This window comes from Triticum urartu, chromosome 5A (genome assembly GCF_056163025.1).
Source record: "Triticum urartu cultivar PI428250 chromosome 5A, HENAU_Tu73, whole genome shotgun sequence".
NCBI classification, from domain to species: domain Eukaryota; kingdom Viridiplantae; phylum Streptophyta; class Magnoliopsida; order Poales; family Poaceae; genus Triticum; species Triticum urartu.
In genome coordinates this window covers 11,062,853-11,069,813 of record NC_141877.1, presented here as the reverse complement: position 1 = coordinate 11,069,813, position 6,961 = coordinate 11,062,853, and positions in this window count along the sequence as shown.

Genomic DNA, 6,961 nt, shown 5'->3' with positions numbered 1-6,961 from the left:
TTCTCTCTCTATCTTCTGCCGTGGTCGGGTTTTGAGTCTTACTCAACTTCACACCTTGTAACACAGGCAAGAACTCCTTCTTTGACTGTTCCATTTTAAACTACTTCAAAATCTTGTCAAGGTATGTACTCATTAAAAAACTTATCAAGCATCTTGATCTATCTCTATAGATCTTGATGCTCAATATGTAAGCAGCTTCACCGAGGTCTTACTTTGAAAAACTCCTTTCAAACATTCCTTTATGCTTTGCAGAATAATTCTACATTATCTCCGATCAACAATATGTCATTCACATATACTTATCAGAAATGCTGTAGTGCTCCCACTCACTTTCTTGTAAATACAGGCTTCACCGCAAGTCTGTATAAAACTATATGCTTTGATCAACTTATCAAAGCGTATATTCCAACTCCGAGATTCTTGCACCAGTCCATAGATGGATCGCTGGAGCTTGCATATTTTGTTAGTCCCTTTAGGATCGACAAAACCTTCTGGTTGCATCATATACAACTCTTCTTTAATAAATCCATTAAGGAATGCAGTTTTGTTTATCCATTTGCCAGATTTCATAAAATGCAGCAATTGCTAACATGATTCAGACAGACTTAAGCATAGATACGATTGAGAAACTCTCATCGTAGTCAACACCTTGAACTTGTCGAAAACCTTTTTGCGACAATTCTAGCTTTGTAGATAGTAACACTGCTATCAGCGTCTGTCTTCCTCTTGAGGATCCATTTAATCTCAATGGCTCGCCGATCATTGGGCAAGTCAATCAAAGTCCATACTTTGTTCTCATACATGGATCTCATCTCAGATTACATGGCCTCAAGCCATTTCGCGGAATCTGGGCTCATCATCGCTTCCTCATAGTTTGTAGGCTCGTCATGGTCAAGTAACATGGCCTCCAGAACAGGATTACCGTACCACTCTGGTGCGGATCTCACTCTGGTTTACCTACAAGGTTTCGGTAGTAACTTGATCTGAAGTTACATGATCATCATAATTAGCTTCCTCACTAATTGGTGTAGTAGTCACAGAAACAGATTTCTGTGATGAACTATTTTCCAATAAGGGAGAAGGTACAGTTACCTCATCAAGTTCTACTTTCATCCCACTCACTTCTTTCGAGAGAAACTCCTTCTCTAGAAAGGATCCATTCTCAGCAATGAATATCTTGCCTTCGGATCTGTGATAGAAGGTGTACCCAACATTTTCTTTTGGGTATCCTATGAAGACGCACTTCTCCGATTTGGGTTTGAGCTTATCAGGTTGAAACTTTTTCACATAAGCATTCCAACCTCAAACTTTAAGAAACAATAGCTTAGGTTTCTTGCCAAACCATAGTTCATACAGTGTCGTCTCAACGGATTTAGATGGTGCCCTATTTAACGCGAATGTAGCTGTCTCTAATGCATAACCCCAAAATGATAGTGGTAGATCGATAAGAGACATCATAGATCGCACCATATCTAATAAAGTACGGTTATGATGTTCGGACACACCATTACACTGTGGTGTTCCAGGTGGCGTGAGTAGTGAAACTACTTCACATTGTTTTAACTGAAGGCCAAACTCGTAACTCAAATATTTGTCTCTGCGATCAGATCGTAGAAACTTTATTTTCTTGTCACGATGATTTTCCACTTCACTCTGAAGTTTTTTTGAACTTTTAAAATGTTTCAGACTTATGTTTCATCAAGTAGATATACCCATATCTGCTCAAATCATCTATGAAGGTCAGAAAATAACAATACCTGCCGCGAGCCTCAACATTCATCGGACTGCATACATCAGTATGTATTATTTCCAATAAGTCAGTTGCTTGCTCCATTGTTCCGGAGAACGGAGTCTTAGTCATCTTGCCCATGAGGCACGGTTCGCAAGCATCAACTGATTCATAATCAAGTGATTCCAAAAGCCCATTAGCATGGATTTTTGTAATGCGCTTTACACCAATATGACCTAAACGGCAATGCCACAAATAAGTTGCACTATCATTATTAACTTTGCATCTTTTGGCTTCAATATTATGAGAATGTGTATCACCACAATCGAGATCCAACAAACCATTTTCATTGGGTGTATGACCATAGAAGGTTTTATTCATGTAAACAGAACAACAATTTATATTCTCTTACTTAAATGAATAACCGTATTGCAATAAACATGATCAAATCATATTCATGCTCAACGCAAACACCAAATAACACTTATTTAGGTTCAACACTAATCCCCAAAGTATAGGGAGTGTGCGATGATGATCATATCAATCTTGGAACCACTTCCAACACACATCGTCACTTCACCCTTAACTAGTTTCTATTTATTCTGCAACTCCCGTTTCGAGTTACTACTCTTAGCAACTGAACTAGTATCAAATACCGAGGGGTTGCTACGAACACTAGTAAAATACACATCAATAATCTGTATATCAAATATACCTTTGTTCCCTTTGCCATCCTTCTTATCCGCCAAATACTTGGGGCAGTTCCGCTTCCAGTGACCAGTCCCTTTGCAGTAGAAGCACTTAGTCTCAGGCTTAGGACCAGACTTGGGCTTCTTCACTTGAGTAGCAACTTGCTTGCTGTTTTTCTTGAAGTTCCCTTTCTTTCCCTTTGCCCTTTTCTTGAAACTAGTGGTCTTGTTAATCATCAACACTTGATGCTCTTTCTTGATTTCTACCTTCATTGATTTCATCATCATGAAAAGCTCGGGAATCGTTTTCATCATCCCTTGCATACTATAGTTCATCACGAAGTTCTACTAACTTGGTGATGGTGACTAGAGAATTCTGTTAATCACTATTTTATCTGGAAGATTAACTCCCACTTGATTCAAGCGATTGTAGTACCCAGACAATCTGAACACATGCTCACTGCTTGAGCTATTCTCCTCCATCTTTTAGCTATAGAACTTGTTGGAGACTTCATATCTCTCAACTCAGGTATTTGCTTGAAATATTAACTTCAACTCCTGGAACATCCATATGATCCATGACGTTCAAAACGTCTTTGAAGTCCCGATTCTAAGTTGTTAAGCATGGTGCACTAAACTATCAAGTAGTCATCATATTGAGCTAGCCAAACGTTCATAACGTCTGTATCTGCTCCTGCAATAGGTCTGTCACCTAGTGGTGCATCAAGGACATAATTCTTCTGTGCAGCAATGAGGATAAACCTCAGATCACGGATCCAATCCGCATCATTGCTACTAACATCTTTCAACTTAGTTTTCTCTAGGAACATATCAAAAATAAAACAGGGGAGCTAAACGCGAGCTATTGATCTACAACATAGATATGCTAATACTACCAGGACTAAGTTCATGATAAATTTAAGTTCAATTAATCATATTACTTAAGAACTCCCACTTAGAAAGACATCTCTCTAATCTTCTAAGTGATCACGTGATCCAAATCAACTAAACCATAACCGATCATCACGTGAAATGGAGTAGCTTTCAATGGTGAACATCAATATGTTGATCATATCTACTATATGATTCACGCTCGACCTTTCGGTCTCAGTGTTCCGAGGCTATATAAGCATATGCTAGGCTCGTCAAGTTTAACCTGAGTATTCTGCGTGTGCAAAACTGGCTTGCACCCGTTGTAGATGGATCTAGAGCTTATCACACCCGATCATCACGTGGTGTCTGGGCACGACAAACTTTGGCAACGGCGCATACTCAGGGAGAACACTTTTATCTTGAAATTTAGTAAGAGATCATCTTATAATGCTACCGTCAATCAAAGTAAGATAAGATGCATAAAAGATAAACATCACATGCAACCAATATAAGTGATATGATATGGCCATCATCATCTTGTGCTTGTGATCTCCATCTCCGAAGCACCGTCATGATCACCATCGTCACTGGTGCGACACCTTGATCACCATCGTAGCATCGTTGTCATCTCGCCAATCTTATGCTTCCACGACTATCGCTACCGCTTAGTGATAAAGTAAAGCATTACAGCGCAATTGCATCAACAACCATATGGCTCCTGCCAGTTGCCGATAACTCGGTTACAAAATATGATCATCTCATACAATAAAATTTAGCATCATGTCTTGACCATATCACATCACAACATGCCCTGCAAAAACAAGTTAGACGTTCTCTACTTTGTTGTTGCAAGTTTTACGTGGCTGCTATAGGCTTAAGCAAGAACCGTTCTTACCTACGCATCAAAACCACAACGATAGTTTGTCAAGTTGGTGCTGTTTTAACCTTCGCAAGGACCGGGCATAGCCACACTTGGGTCAACTAAAGTTGGAGAAACTGACACCCGCCAGCCATCTGTATGCAAAGCACGTTGGTAGAACCAGTCTCGCGTAAGCATACGCGTAATGTCGGTCCGGGCCGCTTCATCCAACAATACCGCCAAACCAAAGTATGACATGCTGGTAAGCAGTATGACTTATATCGCCCACAACTCACTTGTATTCTACTCGTGCACAACATCAACGCATAAAACCTAGGCTTTGATGCCACTGCTGGGGAACGTAGTAATTTCAAAAATTTCCTACGCACACGCAAGATCATGGTGATGCATAGCAACGAGAGGGGAGAGTGTTGTTCATGTACCCTCGTAGACCGAAAGCGGAAGCGTTAGCACAACGCAGTTGATGTAGTCGTACGTCTTCACGATCCGACCGATCAAGTACCGAACGCACGACACCTCCGAGTTCTGCACACGTTCAACTCGATGACGTCCCTCGAACTCCGATCCAAACGAGTGTTGAGGGAGAGTTTTGTCAGCACGACGGCGTGGTGACGATGATGATGTTCTACTGACGCAGGGCTTCGCCTAAGCACCGCTACGATATGATCGAGGTGGACTATGGTGGAGGGGGGCAACGCACACGGCTACGAGATGATCAACTTGATCAACTGGTATCTAGAGGTGCCCCCTGCCCCCGTATATAAAGGAGCAAGGGGGGAGGCGGCCGGCCTAGGAGGAGGGCGCGCCAAGGGGGGAGTCCTACTCCCACCGGGAGTAGGACTCCTCCTTTCCTTGTTGGAGTAGGAGAGAAGGAAAGAGGAGGAGAGGGAGAAGGAAAAGGGGGCTGTATCCCTTGTCCAATTCGGACCAGAGGGGGGGCGCAGGCCTCCTTCCTTTTGGCCTATCTCCTCTATTCCCGTATGGCCCAATAAGGCCCATTTACTCCCCGGCGAATTCCCGTAACTCTCCGGTACTCCGAAAAATAACCTAATCACTCGGAACCATTCCGAAGTCCGAATATAGTCGTCCAATATATCGATCTTTACGTCTCGACCATTTCGAGACTCCTTGTCATGTCCCCGATCTTATACGGGACTCCGAACTCCTTCGGTACATCAAAACATATAAACTCATAATATAACTGTCATCGTAATGTTAAGCGTGCGGACCCTACGGGTTCGAGAACTATGTAGACATGACCGAGACATGTCTCCGGTCAATAACCAATAGCGGAACCTGGATGCTCATATTGGCTCCTACATATTCTACGAAGATCTTTATCGGTCAGACCGCATAAGAACATACGTTGTTCCCTTTGTCATCGGTATGTTACTTGCCCGAGATTCGATCGTCGGCATCTCAATACCTAGTTCAATCTCGTTAGCAGCAAGTCTCTTTACTCGTTCCGTAATACATCATCTCGCAACTAACTCATTAGTTGCAATGCTTGCAAGGCTTAGGTGATGTGCATTACCGAGAGGGCCCAGAGATACCTCTCCGACAATCGGAGTGACAAATCCTAATCTCGAAATACGCCAACCCAACAAGTACCTTCGGAGACACCTGTAGAGCACCTTTATAATCACCCAGTTACGTTGTGACGTTTGGTAGCACACAAAGTGTTCCTCCGATAAACGGGAGTTGCATAATCTCATAGTCATAGGAACATGTATAAGTCATGAAGAAAGCAATAGCAACAAACTAAACGATCAAGTGCTATGTTAACGGAATGGGTCAAGTCAATCACATCATTCTCGTAATGATGTGATCCCGTTAATCAAATGACAACTCATGTCTATGGTTAGGAAACATAACCATCTTTGATCAACGAGCTAGTCAAGTAGAGGCATACTAGTGACACTCTGTTTGTCTATGTATTCACACATGTATTATGTTTCCGGTTAATACAATTCTAGCATGAATAATAAACATTTATCATGATATAAGGAAATAAATAATAACTTTATTATTGCCTCTAGGGCATATTTCCTTCAAATATGCCAATATTCCATATAACTGAAGATACCTGGGCCCTTCCAAATACAATGGTCTGAATTTAACTTAACTGAAATTTGCACTGTTAAGTTAAATGAAATTTGCTTGATATGAATTTTGCTTGCAGTTAAGTTAACTGAAATTTGGTTGCATTATCTGAATTTTGCTGCAACTATCTGAATTTTGGCACAATGCACACTTTCACTCCTCTAAAAAACAATTTCATCATCATTTCTTCATGAGGCAAAAACAATTTCATGATCATCACCATGTGCACAATTTCAGTGCTCTGAAAAACAATTTCAGTTCATCATTTCTTTATTTGGTCAGTACTACATCAACATTTCTGAACTTCTTTCATCAGTACTACATCAACATGTCTCACACTAAAAACACCCTACTTGCTAACAATGACAGCTAGCAGAATGGCAAACAGGCCAACATACAGAAGAGCTCCAAAACAAAAAATCTTATCCCTAAATTGCTCTCTTTGCTTCTGCATCTTGACAATTGCTCTTTTTTTCTCATTTCTTTTAGTTTCTGCTTCAAGTACTTTAATTCTGGCCTCCAACTCCATATTCTTTATGGCTAGATCCTTAATCCTGGCCTCCAACTTCATTGCTCTGCCATCCCTTTCCCCAGCCCACTCCTGAAAAAATGATAAGCATTTCAAGTCAAGAACTCCTGAAAAATGATGAGCCATTGCTCTGCCTTGTACTAAGTCAGCCACTGCAG